The 14,956-nt window shown below is 44.3% G+C and overlaps 1 protein-coding gene across 8 annotated transcripts in view; it reads left to right on the forward strand.

Moving 5' to 3' along the window:
* The window catches only part of CAMTA1 (calmodulin binding transcription activator 1), a 1,668,879-nt gene that overhangs the window by 1,517,706 nt on the left and 136,217 nt on the right, over positions 1 to 14,956 (forward strand). The window lies entirely within an intron of this gene.

Consider the following 14,956-nt stretch of genomic DNA (forward strand, 5'->3'; position numbering starts at 1 on the left):
AGACCTCTGCACCAGTTGATACAGTTTTGTCCAATCGCTCTCACTTTTTCTCTGTCTTTTACATTCTCTAATTCCGATTTTATAATCCCTCATTCATCTATCTATATATTTGTCAAACCTTCGTATGTGTCTGTGTCTGTATGTGTCTGTATGTGTCTCCCTGTGTCCCTAGAGGAAATCGCATTGGACCTTTGGCCTGTCACTCCGCCTCAGGCCAATGAGATGGCTCCCTTGGCCCGCCCGCCCCCGCACACCTCTCATTGGCCTGAGGTGGAGTGACGGGCCAAAGGTCACACACTCACACACACCCCCCCCAAGCTCACACCCCGGCACCGCTACAGTCAGCGGGTGAGCGGAGCGAGCACCCGGGACACAGCAGGGGAGCGGCCACAACACGCTGCCTCCCACCTCACATCCACATGGGAGCGGCCGGACGGGTGAGGGAGTGGCCGGACGGGTGAGGCAGCGGCCGGACGGGTGAGGCAGTGGCCGGACAGGTGAGTGATCGAGCAGGCAGATGGGTGAGTGAGCGAGCAGGCAGACGAGTGAGTGAGCGAGCAGTCGGACGGGTGAGGGAGCGGCCGGACGGGTGAGTGAGCGAGCAGGCAGACGGGTGAGGGAGCGAGCAGGCGGACGAGTGAGTGAGTGGCCCACAACAGGCGGAACGTTTCGGGGGGGGACAGACGGAAGGTTTCGGGGGGGGGGGACAGACGCAAGGTTTCAGGGGGGGACAGACGACCGGCAGACACTGGGGGAAGGGGGAGCAAGCAGCCACATGATACATTAATTGTCACTTACCTCCCCCCCTCACCTCCCGCACCCCCCACACCCTACTTCCCTTCCTCCCCCCCTTCCCCTCCCCCCTTCCCCTCCCTCCCTCCATTTCCCCTCCCCCTCCCCTCCACTTCCCCTCCCCCTTCACCTCCCGTCACCCCCCCTTCACCTCCCATCACCCCCCCTTCACCTCCCGTCACCCCCCAAAATATACATTGTACTGTGGTGTGTTTACAATAAACCATTTTTATACAACATCGTATTACATTTTCTTCCATCTTTCTTTTCAACATTATTATCCAACCCTTGCAACAAATACTCAATCTATTGTTCCACCATTTATAAATAATACTACCTATTACGCATTTACATCCCGGGCAACGCCGGGTATATCAGCTAGTTCCTAATAAAAGGAAATAGAAGTATACAATCTGTGCTGTGAATCCCATACTACCCCGGATGGACTACTCATTTACTTGGCATCAGAGCTGGACATTGACCTCGGGGTCGTTAACTTGCTCACTTAGTTGAGCTTCTGCAGCTCCTTGAAAATTCTAGTATACCAGGCAAATGGCGGCTCTTCAAACAAGTGGATGGTGTGCTGAGCGCTGGTGTCCAGTGAGAGTTTGCCCATCCAGGATTAACCCCTTGCATATGGTGAATGGCTGTGGACGGCCGACATAACGGTTTCCTTGAGAGAAAAGTAGTTTTGGACTTTCCCTTACTGCCTGACCCAGGGTAGTCCCAATGCTTAAAACCCACCAATGTTTGAGAGTGCTTCTGATACTTTTTAATATTCTGTTTATAAAACAATCTGCACTATACATCTGTGTCCTCTCTTCCATATCCTGAAAATCTCCATCCGGTTTTCCTGACCATCTGCTACCTGAGTTGGTTACTCTTTAACAACCACAAGGCTTTTACCACTCACACAAATTGTGAGTAGGATTACTTCTGAGTTTCATTTGAATTTTCTCTCCTTTTGTATATTGTGTTGCACTATTGTGTTCTTTTTTTTTTCATATATATCCCTTCCTGGATGAGAGTGTGCACCCGCTATTTTGCCCACATTGTCTCTATGGATTTGGATTGAATCCATCTCAGGAGCAGCACCCATCACAGGACAGTATTCATACCTTTTTGCCTTCCACTTTACCTATATTATTTATTATACAGTATTTGCGCTCGATCTTTGTCTACATACCAGGTAAATGCCTGGTGGTCTTTTCTCGAGGGATTTTCTTGTCTTCAATGTTACATTAATTCACAACATCACAGTAATCAGGGGCAAATAAACTAACCCCGAGCCAAGGAAAATAAATTCTACATAATTTAACTAGACCCTTAAAACTGGTGACAGAAGAACTGAACTGAAAGGAATTGGCTAGTGATATTATATATACTAAACCGGACATCTCCCTCCCAGTGATATCATAGACTTATGGGGATTAAAATAGGCCAAAAAGATGGTACACTCACATCAATTATATCCAGTTTAATCCCTTAGTAGTCAGACAAGGAGTGGGTTACATGACTTTATGATGACATCTCTATTGGTGTTGAAATCCAAACCTATTTTGATAAATGACTTTTGCTGTAGAACAGTGTAATCACTGGTTGGCTTTTCATGGTGCTAGCAGGTATGGAGGACCAGTAATTTACAACCCCAGTGTACCACAACTTTTTTATAAATAGACGTGTCATTTATTTTAGGAAGCCACTCACTCTTTCTGCTTAAATAAATTGCTAAAATCTTTCTGAAATAGGGTCCAAATAGATTTTCCTCAATGTAAATATACAATATGTTTTCTCAAGTCAGTGCCACTACCTGTTTTAAGCCGCCTCAACAACCTACTATAATCATACTTGAAGCAGGTCAGGCTTACTTCTGTCTAACTTCAGTCAAGTGTCTGCTCTAAGTCACATCCCATAAATTATGTTTTTTGGTGATATATGATATTCAGTGACAGCATGAATTACATCCCTCTTGATTTTAGACAAAAAGAAAAAACCAGCGCCTTACACGTCCAATATAGTGAGATACTGGAAGTCCAATAAATATTGTAAAGAGTGTCCAAATACAAAAACCCTTAGAATAATGGAAGTATGCAGGCAATGGATAATGGCCGCAGAGAGGTACACAATCTTCTTCCGGTCACACTGGAGCGTTCATAGAAGTACTCCTGCGCTTCCCCGCGTCCCTGGGGCAGATACTCTGTCACTGGGGGGGCGGACCTTGAGGCAGAAGACTCTTCCTGTTTACGATCCACGTATGTCGCGCTGCTCTCGTCACTGCCAGATTAAGCTCTGAACTTTACCCTACGCGTTTCGTGCGCTTGCGCACACTTCTTCAGGGTGCATCATTAACTGTTCAATTAATCCCCCAATTCAACACAATCTAACCGTTGACAATTTAGCTCTTTCACATTTTTTCTTTACAATCTCAGCTCAATGTCCGGCCATTTGAAGATCTCAGTCTGACTTGGTGTGCTTAACATTTTTTACCTAGAATAAAACATAGTGAATGTGTGAATGAAGGTAAAAGTCATTGGGTTTATTAATTAAATTTCTAATTAACTGATTTGATTTTGGTATTAAATTCTGTTTTTTACCCAATAATAACGCATTGTGATCTGAAGAAAGCTAGCCGAGATATGCTCATTCCAATTCTATTTGGTAACTTTTAAAGTCAAAAACTGTATGTCTCGATCAGGATTGATTGAACGACCAAGGATCTTTGAATCGCCAGACAGAACACAAAGGTTTAACAAACCTTTTAGCTGAACCTTTTAGTTTATTTAGGTGTAAAATTACACAATACATATAAGCACAACGATACTGTAATGGCACAAGGGGTCAATGAGGAACACCTAATCTTACTAGGTACAAGATGCTGCTGTAGTTAACGTACCACCTGGAGTCCTCTTAGTACCGGAGCAAAAAATTTCTCTTGCGCATGTAAGCACAATCTTTACAAAGTCCATAAAAGTATAACAATGCGGTTCCGGCACACAGGGATGGCTGGGAACACCTGTTCCTGGTAGGCAGAAGGTGCTGCAGTAGCTAGCGTGCTTCCGAGGATCTTCATAAGGTTGGAACAAAAAGAGTTTCTGTTCCGCGATTAGACACGGTCTTGAAAAGGACTTGCAGGCTCTCATTCAGGTAGTAACTCACACAGCCTTTACAAAGCCTGTATGTATGCAGGTAACCATACCACATCTGAAAAACTGGAGCAGAATGAAAGTTGGTTTCAAACAGTGTTCACGCGTCTGAACACATTTGTACACAAGGAGAATATATTTCAAACGTCTGGAACCAGTCCGGCATGAGACTATGGGGCTTTAGGGCACACATTGGGAGAATGTGGTGAGCAAAGGACAAGCCCTGGGGACTAACGGGGACAGTGCTACACAGTGATTCAGAGTGTGTTTTTCTCACTGGTCTGAACACATTTGTACACACAATGGGAATACACCAGTAGCCCAAACAGGCGGAGTTGAAGGGTACAATTGCACCCCCCAAGATTTTCATATATTGGAGCAGGGCGGCTGAGTAGGACGGCGCATGGGAGTTGTCGTCTAGCTATAATGTAATGCTACAACTTAGAAAGGCAGCAGAACCACAAGTCCCAGAATCCCTTGAGTATAGGGCTCCTAGGAGGAGGAGGTTACATGGCAGGCAGCAGCCCTTCAGTACAGAGGTTGCCTGCCATGGTACCTCTTCCTGTAATCGTTCCCTCGTAGGTAGGACCGGCACCCACTGCCCATCTCTGCCTACTGCCCCCTCTACAGGTGCAGGAGAGGGGACACTTATCCCCTCTCCTGCACCCTGTCTCTCTCCTGCACTCAGTGCCCTCTCTCTAACCCCTCTCCTACACCCACTGCCCCCTCTCTGCCCCCTCTCCTAAACCTACTGCTCTCTCTCTCTGACCCCTCTCCTACACCCACTGCCCACTCTCTCTCTGACTCTCTTCTGCACCCACAACCCCATCTGTCTCTCACTCATGCAACCACTGCTCCTCCTCTCTGTTGCGCCTTTCTGAACCCACTGCCCTTCTGTCTCTGCCTCCTTCTTCCTCCCTCCCCTTTGTATCTCTCTGAACTCCCTGCCCCGTGTTTCTACCCACTGCCCCTTTCTCTGTCTCTCTCCATCCTGCCCTCTGTTATTTTATATTTATAAATACATAAGAGTAGATGAGGGTGACGTTTTTAAGATACTATCAAAAAATTAAAAGAAACTAGACCTAGTTTTGTAAGTTGAAATAGTAGTTTATTCTTTTGTGTGCAATAATAAATACATTACTATAGCACAGGGGGGCACAAACTTTTACAGAGGCCCTGCAGCTCCCCGGGCACTTAATTTAAGTGCCTTCGGGAAGCGCACGGGGCCCCTGTAAATCCCACGCCCTCCCCCCCCGCTGGCAGTCTTGCGCCCCCCTGGGGGCAGTTTGCGCACCGCTGCTATGGCAGATATGCTGCAGATTGATTTATTTACAAAACAGAAACTTTGCACCCCCAATATGAATTTCTGTTTGTGCCCCTTTAATTCACTACAAATGTCTTGAACCGAAGTCTGGCATAGGACTGCAGGACCTTTGGGGGGCACATTGGAAGAGTTTGGTGGGCAACGGGCAAGTCTGTGGGAATAACGGGCAGAGTTACAAAGGGATTCAAAATGTGTTTTTCTCAGACAGCTGAACATATTCTCATGGAGAAATAGCTCAGAGCTCTACCGTTCCCAGGCATAAGGAACATGTTACAGTAACAGGAGTACTCTGGGCAGGTAGGAGAAATACAGGGCAAGCAAGCGAGGCAGTACAAAACATAGTTTTAAAAACATAATTTTTTCAGGTGGCTTGGCACTTTTTTCTGAGAGAAAGAGATTTTGTGCCCAGCCGTCACACTGTGTTAACAAAAAATCTTTAATAAAATGAACACCATTTTATTCTAGGCAGCCTGTGGTAAACCAGTTGAGAATATAGTTCAAGTTAACTTGGGACAGAAACCTAAACACCAAGAAAACTATTTTGGTTTTAACAGAATTTTCGAGCCATTTTTGGGGCCTCTTCTCTCCTTTTTCCCCTCCCCTGATTGGACAGTGGGCCTGACTAGTTGCAGAAACCTCACACTGCTGAAGAGTGTCTGTGACTATCACTGTCTGCCCTTTTAATTTGTTGCCAGGGGCCCCGTAAAACTTCGAGCAGCCTCTGAGAATAACGTTTGTAGTGTTACTTCTGATGACAAAACGACAGGAGTAAAGGGAAGTTGGCAATTAAAAAAAAATTTTTTTAAAAACATCCACTTGTTCATTTTTCATGCTAAGAAAAATGACCTATAATTTACCTTTTTATAGCTTTTTACATTGTATTTTTTTTAATGAATTTGAGCTCTTGGAGCAATGGCTGGATCATCTATGCCAAATATTGTCTGATTTTAATACACCATAAATTTGGACTGAGTACCTAAATGAGCACACTGACTCGTAGCATCCCAACATTGTGCAAATGCATTCTTCATCGTGGCTGATTAAGACATATTATTAAATCATTTGTAATAATAAAGGCAAACAAGCTTTAGCCTCCTTCAATTTTTAACACAGCAGATAACAAATGTAAACAATAAACTCTGACAGCTCATTTGTTTTCTCGAGTTCATATTTAGAAAGATTAAGTTTTTTTCATTAGATCATACTCCACCAAACATCAGCTGTGTCCCTGGTGGTTTATCTTTTTTTGCTGCATAAAGTACATTTATAAGATATTGACTTTTCATAGCTTAAAAATGATTTAATCTCAACTTGGAGCAAAATCTTCCATGTTTTGAATGAGGAAATATTACTTTTATATTGACTTGAATCGATGCTACTGCATTCCATTTACACTGATATACACTTCCTTTTAGAAAATGAAATATGCACTCTGTCTTCATGGCAAGCACTCTGACCCTGTATACCATGCTCGGAGACTGAGGTGTTGGCATCTGTGTTGCAAAACCCAGGAAGTTTAATTGAGTAAAGATTGAGGGACTGTAAATATATAGCCTTAGAGTAGAGAGGGTAACGTGGTATTATGATCATTTTGGACATTCTGTTTAAAGCCTTTTAATGCTGCTCATTTTGGAAGATTCTTACCATAGGCTCTTAGAGGCTCCCTTACAGCCTCTAATTTAACCCCATAACTCCTGGACAAGAATATTTCTCCGGGAACACAATAGAGAAAGCTGGGTGTGTAAATTGCACCAAAAAATACCTGACAAAATAGCTGACAGCTGCAACATCACCCAATGACGCTGTGGCTTTTTATTGGTTAATTTGGCAACAATATCTGTAGTTTGCTGCAAGAAGCTACAGAACATTAAACATTATTTTTACTAGCAATTGGGGGTCCCTGGAGCTGGGAGCATCATGGTTCAGCTCTGTAAGGATTCGACAGGCCCTTTAAGGTAAACAAATATATATCATTTTGAGGGGACTCCTGCTTTAATCCCTTCAGCGCCCTATTGATGTACCGCATACATCCTGGCCATTGGCTCGTATTTTAGGGGCTGTTCACAGACCGCGAACTACACTGGAGAGGGGACCATCCCTTCACTTCTCGTTTGGCAGCTTGAAACCTGGAAGGGATCACGTCATCACTCTGAAGAGCACAAAAAAGCTACATTTTCTCCTCAAGACCTGCTATGCAGATTTTGACCAAATGTGCAGGTTTTCAGCCTCATACTATTTCTGAGTTAAAAGTTTCTAAGTGCCCAAAAATTCATGCTTAACATTACAAAGCTCACAATATGTAACGGTCTATAGTTGGCCTATCTTTAAATCTCGTCTTTTTAAGTCTTGGGATATGTCATCAAGAAAGCATAGCTATTCAAGGTTGATCAGTGAAAATCAAATGGGTATTATATTTAACACAGTTAAAAATAATCTTGTTGACCTTTATTTCTGTCTTTCTGACATTGACACCTGTATCACTATTATCAGTCAAATGGGTAATATATTTAGACTCTCGCATTCCTACCATCTATACACAATCCCTGTCTCTCTATCACTTAAATAGTTTCCGGATGAGCACAGGCTTCATATTTTTGTATACAGCCACTTCTTTTGCTGCTCTGATGTGTTGCCACACCAAGCTATCACTGTTTATGGATGGTAAAAATAGATGATCAAATAAGCAGCCCAGACCAATTCAAGTATGCTTACTGTATGTGCCTTTTGACTGAGTTTAGTAATGGGCATTATTCTATTAAATGCTCCTCTGAGATCAGTTTTTACTGCTTTGCAGTGTTGGCTGCAAACCTAAATGTGATTTAGGAACTCATTCTTTAAAAAAAAAAATTATTTATGGTAAACATACTCCTGTGTAGTGGTGTGCTAAAAAAAATGAATGAACAAAAATAAAGCCTCAGAATTGTACATATAAACACAAAATTGTAGCATCAAAATTCTCGTGTGCACTTGAATATAATTAAAACATTCTGTTACACAAAAACACGTAGTTACAGAAGAGGAAGAAAATATTTAATGGAAGTTGTAAATAATGTTTAAGCTAAATGTACCTTTATCCCTAGAGAAAAGCAGAAGTATACCTACAGTGTCTGCTTTTCTGCTGTTATAGAAGAATACACCAAGAATTGTAAAGTATTTACAAAAAAATGAATACATCTTTGAAACAGTCCTGCGTTAAAATCAATTCATTCACCGACTGTAAAGTCAGTGTGTTAAAAATGAATTCACTTACCTGAAATCATTAGCAACATATGTTGATATGTCATTAAACTATTTTACATTTGACGCCTGTTTAACCCCCTTTTTTCCCCGGATGAGAACCCCATTATTTTCAGCTCTGGGCTTAGGGTTCCTAAGATACTTACTGGTAAAGGCCCTGGTGTTACTTCCTGGTTTTGTGCTGGGTTTCAAATGGCTATCTAATAGGAAGCTGCAACGGGGCGTCGTTACGGCTTGCGGGATGCAAACTTATACTGCCATTTTATTTCCCTGGATAGGACGGACATGCCATACCTCAACAGTATGTATCTCGGGACATGGGAAGTCCCTGAAGCTGAAAATAGCACGGTTCAGTCCTGAACACCTCCTGATTTAAAAAAAAAAAAGAAAGCAGCTGGGATTCATTTAATGTTAATGTATGTAGCCCTGATTGGTTTTGGGTTATAGGTCTGCACTCCTCCTGGCAGTAATGCCTAGTAAGGGTAGGTTTGCCAGGAGTAATCATGCCTTTTCCCCACTCATAGCAGTGCATTGAGTCAGGGAAGGTAGTGTAATCAGGCCTTGTGTCCAATCAGAGGCACAGGGGTGGTTCCTACTGGACTTGTACTTAAGGCACTGCGTTTCCTGTATTTAGTCAGTCTGCCTCTACTGTAAGAGAGAAAACCTCTAACAGCGCTCAAAGGAGATATATATAGTGACAAGTATATAGTGACTTAGACCGTGATAAATAAAACAATAATGTGCAAATGAATAGCCAAAAAGTGCATCAAGTGATAATAAATATAAATGAATGCTGCTCAAAACCATTAGAAGGATGGTCCACAGGAATCATCCTTGCTGGAACTTGTGGAAAGGAAAGGGGAGCTCAACTTGTTCAGTGATGAATATGTGGAATGAGAAAATGATACAATAGTGCAACACAGTCTCTGTAGAAAACACTTCAAAATCAGTCGATCTCTATAAATTCAGAACTCACATTCTTTCATAAGTATATGAGCATGTAACCCAAACTGATGTGGGTAGTATGGAAATTTGTGCAGGTTCTCTTTCTCTTTATCTCTCAGGGTTCCTGGGGATACTTTGATTCTCTCAGATTGCCAAGGTATCAGCCATCAGGCACATAGGATAAGCGAACTCTGTGTCCCAATTCTCACCCCCTCTGCCCGATTCACTGCTCGATTCTCCCGTCACGTCACTTCCGGTTTACCGGCATCTCACTTCCGGTGTCGCGGCACGGCTGGAATTCAACGAATAAGGGATTCTTGGGTGTAGATCGAGAAGGGGGTGAGAATTGGGACACAGAGTTCGCTTATCCTATGTGCCTGATGGCTGATACCTTGGCAATCTGAGAGAATCAAAGTATCCCCAGGAACCCTGAGAGATAAAGAGAAAGAGAACCTGCACGAATTTCCATACTACCCACATCAGTTTGGGTTACATGCTCGTATACTTATGAAAGAATGTGAGTTCTGAATTTATAGAGATCGACTGATTTTGAAGTGTTTTCTACAGAGACTGTGTTGCACTATTGTATCATTTTCTCATTCCACATATTCATCACTGAGCAAGTTGCGCTCCCCTTTCCTTTCTACCGTGATAGAGGCCGGTTTACCCTAACCAAGCTGTCAGGGCTCTGGCAGTTTGAGGCCCTCCCTTAGGGGAGCGGAGGAAAACCGTATTCCTCTTATCCCACCAGGGGATAAGGGAAGAGCTAGGACAGCTCCTTGTGCCCTTTGGCTGGGAGTGAGTCCAGGGACATCCTGAGGGTGGATACCCATAAAGCTGATATCAACTGTGCTGCTGAATACAGAGAGTGAAAATAAAGGACGTGTGTTTTATTATACAGTTAGGTCCGGAAATAATTGGACACTGATACAAGTTTTGTTATTTCGGCTGTGTACCAAAATTAATTTAAGTTACAGTTAAATAATGAATATGGGCTTAAAGTGCAGTCTATCAGCTTTAATTTGAGGGTATTCACATCCAAATTCGAGGACGGGTTTAGGAATTACATCTCTTTAAGATGTAGCCTCCTCTTTTTCAAGGGACCAAAAGAAATTGGACAATTGACTCAAAAGCTGTTTCATGGACAGGTGTGGGCTATTCCTTTGTTATTTCATCATCAATTAAGCAGGTAAAGGGTCTGGAGTTGATTCCAGGTGTGGCATTCACATTTGGAAGCTGTTGCTGTGAACCCACAACATGAGGTCAAAGGAGCTCTCAATGCAAGTGAAACAGGGCATCCTTAGGCTGCAAAAAAAAAGAAAACCCATCAGAGAGATAGCAGGAACATTAGGAGTGGCCAAATCAACCGTTTGGTACATTCTGAGAAAAAAAAAAAACGCACTGGTGAGATCTGCAACACAATAATGCCTGGACGTCCACGGAAGACAACAGTGGTGGATGATCGTAGGATCCTTTCCATGGTAAAGAAAAACCCCTTCACAACATCCAGCCAAGTGAAGAACACTCTCCAGGAGGTATGCATATCATTATCCCAGTCTACCATAAAGAGAAGACGTCACGAGAGCAAATACAGAGGGTTCACCACAAGGTGCAAACCATTCATAAGCCTCAAGAATAGAAAGGCCAGATTAGACTTTGCCAAACAATATCTAAAAAAGCCAGCCCAGTTCTGGAACAGCATTCTTTGGACAGATGAAACTAAGATCAACCTGTACAAGAATGATGGGAAGAAAAAAAGTATGGAGAAGGCTTGGAACAGCTCATGGTCCGAAGCATACCACATCATCTGTAAAACACGGTGGAGGCAGTGTGATAGCATGGGCATGCATGGCTTATAATGGCACTTGGTCACTAGTGTTTATTGATGATGTGACAGAAGACAGAAGCAGTCGGATGAATTCTGAAGTGTATAGGGATATGTTGTCTGCTCAGATTCAGCCAAATTCAGCGGTTGATTGGACGGCACTTCACTTTACAGCTGGACAATGACCCAAAACATACTGCGAAACCAACCCAGGAGTTTTTTAAGGCAAAGAAGTTGAATATTCTGCAATGGCCAAGTCAATCACCTGATCTCAACCCGATCGAGCATGCATTTCACTTGCTGAAGACAAAACTTAAGGCAGAAAGACCCACAAACAAACAACAACTGAAGACAGCTGCAGTAAATGCCTGGCAAAGCATCACAAAGGAGGAAACCCAGCGTTTGGTGATGTCCATGCATTCCAGACTTCAAGCAGTCATTGCCTGCAAAGGATTCTCAACAAAGTATTAAAAATGAACATTTTATTTATGATTCTGTTAATTTGTCCAATTACATTTGAGCCCCTGAAATAAGGGGACTGTGTATGAAAATGGTTGCAATTCCTAAACGTTTCATACGATATTTTTGTTCAACCCCTTGAATTAAAGCTGAAAGTTTGCACTTCTATTGCATCTCGGTTGTTTCATTTCAAATCCATTGTGGTGGCGTACAGAGCCAAAATTATGAAAATTGTGTCAGTGTCCAATTATTTCCGGACCTAACTGCACCTCCTGCTTGAGTGTGAAGTCTATTGGAAAGAGGGTGAAAGAGATTCTTCTGCAGAGACTTCTCCCCGTACACCTGGGGGCTGCAACAGATGGAGGCGCTGCACCTGAAAGCAGGGGCGCCAACAGAAATCGTGGGGCCCGGGACAAACATTTTGAGCAGGCCCCCCCCTGTGTCGGTGGTATTGCCCGCCGCCCCCCCCCCATTTCACACCTCACGAGCCACCTCTCTTCCCCCCCCCATCTCATGTATTTCTCTCCCTTCCATCTCACCCCATCTCACTCTCCCACCACACATGTATTTCTCTCCCCTGCTTCTCACTCTTACTCCCTCTTTTCCTCACTCACCCCCTCTGTCCTCTCCCTCCGTCAATTACCCCACGCTCACTCATTCTGCCCCCTCCTACACACAATTCCCCCCACAAGATATATACCAAAAAACTTCCCCACCTCCAAATGCAAAAAACTTCCCACCCCCAAATATATACAACCCCACCCCCCCCAAATGCATACAAAAACCCCACCTGCCCAATACATACATACATACATAAACACACATTCCCAGTAAGATAGATAGATCTTACTGGGAATGTTTGTGATATATAATTATATATAAATATATATCTCCAATACATATAAAAATTACCCCAACCCCCCCAATACATATACAAAATACCCCAACCCCCCCCCCCCCCAATACATATAAAAATACCCCAATATATAAAAATCAGACTTACCTGCAGGGGGGGTGGGCGCGGCGTGCCGGTGCCTGCGGGTGGTGGCGGCGGTGCTGGGGGAGGCCGATGCTGCGGGGGAGGGGGGCCGATGCTGCGGGGGTGGGCTATACGGGGGTGTCCCGCGGCTGCAGGGCGTGTCCGGCGGCTGCGGGGAGTAGCGGGACGGGCATGTCCTGCGGAGGGGGGGAGGTGGCGGTGCAGCGGGGGGCCCGGCGGCTGCAGGGCATGTCCGGCGGCTGCGGGGAGTGGTGGGACGGGCATGTCCTGCGGGGGGGGATGGCAGTGCAGCGGGGGGCCCGGCGGCTGGTCACAGCAGTTGCCGCCGCCCCCGCTGCAGGCACACCGATGCTCCCGCACGCACCGGTGTGCTGCGGGGGTGGGGCCGATGCTGCGGGGGGAGGGAGATTGGCAGGACGGCCTGGTGGGTATGTGGGGGGGAGGGCGGCGGTTTTGGCCCGATGCTGCGGCGGGGAGAGGGGTAATGTGACGGCCCAGTGGCTGCAGGAGAGGAGGTGGCAGTGCTGCGAGAGGCCCGGCGGCTTGCAACAGCAATTGCCGCCGGCCCCGCTGCACCTGTCTCACGATGCTGCTCCCGCGCGCGCCGGGCCTCCCTCATGCCGGCGCGCCGGAAGCTTAACCTACTTCCGGCGCTGCCAAAAGGGAGCCCGGTGCCGGGTGCAGCGTGTTTTTTTATTAACTGGCGCCTGGGCGTGCAGTACCCTTTCTCCCCCCCCTCTTGGCGGCCCTGCCTGTGAGTACTATTCGGGCAAGACCCCAGAAGCCTGTCCTGTCATTCCCCTATAACACCATGCGGGAGACCCAGGGCCCCGTTACCAGCAGGTTTGCACCACACTATACCATATAACCAGAGCAACATTCCCCGAGATGGACCCTATGTGAGATTGCGTGGGGGAAACAGGGTTACATGTACATAAACATATTGTAAGTCTTAATGAAACCCAATTAAAAAACTACATTAATTATGAAGATATATTTATTTTTTCACTTTTACCAATAGTCTTATTTTGCCATTAATCAAAGGTACAGTTCATCAATTAAATACATTGATTGATGAGGTGTTAACAGAGCAACTATGTTCATACTGTACATATCAATGCACTAAGAAATATTTGCACCAAGAAAAACAATTTGACCCATTTATGGCGCACGCTTGTAGTTTAACATAACATACTGTACCATTTACAAATGTGCGCCACAGACACCATGCAAAGTGCCTCTAATTACACTCCATAACATCATTTAATTGTGAAAAAGATGTTGACACATTCACACCACACAACACACAAAAATTAGTTTTATACATTGGCGTAATGAGATGCACTTACTTCCTATGCCTCTGTGCACCTGTTTTACGACAATATCACTGCACGGAGGCACTTAATACACAGTCCTCAATATGTGCACTAATATCAAAACAAATGCTAAATATAATAGTTGAAGATCATGTAAGATAACTTAGACATGGAAAAGTTTCATTTTTGTAGCAAGTGTGGCAAAATGCAAGAACATTTTCAAAGCTTAAACATTATTTCTAATCATATACATTAAAAAAAAAAAAAAAAAAAAAAAAAAACGACCGAGTGTGGTGTCAGGAGAATTAGTTTTCTTTGTGTTCAGTCCAGCTCTGATAGGGAGGGGTAATCTTCACCCCTGCAGTGAGTGGGAGGCCTGCAACGCATTGCAGAGCTACAACTGCCTGGTGATACTGGCACACAACTGGCAGACCCCTTCCATAATACAAGGGGTTAGTTTGATTGCACCTTCACTTTGCTGCATAGTAGGTGCAGAAAATTCTCCTAAGAAGCAGCACATATGTAAAATACGTGGCTGCTTCATTTCCCACCATAGCGTTGCAGCAAGTTCTACAGGCGTCAGCCCCAGGAAGCACCTATTATTTACAACATCAGTAGGTCAACTGAGCAAATCTGCTATTCAGAATTGTAAATAAATATCCTTTCATTTTTCTAGGGAGTAATTAGAATACAGTACCTATCCCCCCTTCCCCCCTAGACGCTTCATAACACGATATCCTAAATACTTCTTTGTTTTGAAGTTGGTAGCATTGATGTATATGTATGTGTGTGTGTGTATGTGTATAGCAAATAAATATATCATTATATTATTCTGATGCTGTTAAAATCCCAGGCTTCCAGTGCGATGACTGTGTTTTCTGTCATCAAAGCTTCTGCACAAAAGAGTGAATGAAC

Source organism: Ascaphus truei, chromosome 6 (genome assembly GCF_040206685.1).
Source record: "Ascaphus truei isolate aAscTru1 chromosome 6, aAscTru1.hap1, whole genome shotgun sequence".
Classification (NCBI taxonomy): domain Eukaryota; kingdom Metazoa; phylum Chordata; class Amphibia; order Anura; family Ascaphidae; genus Ascaphus; species Ascaphus truei.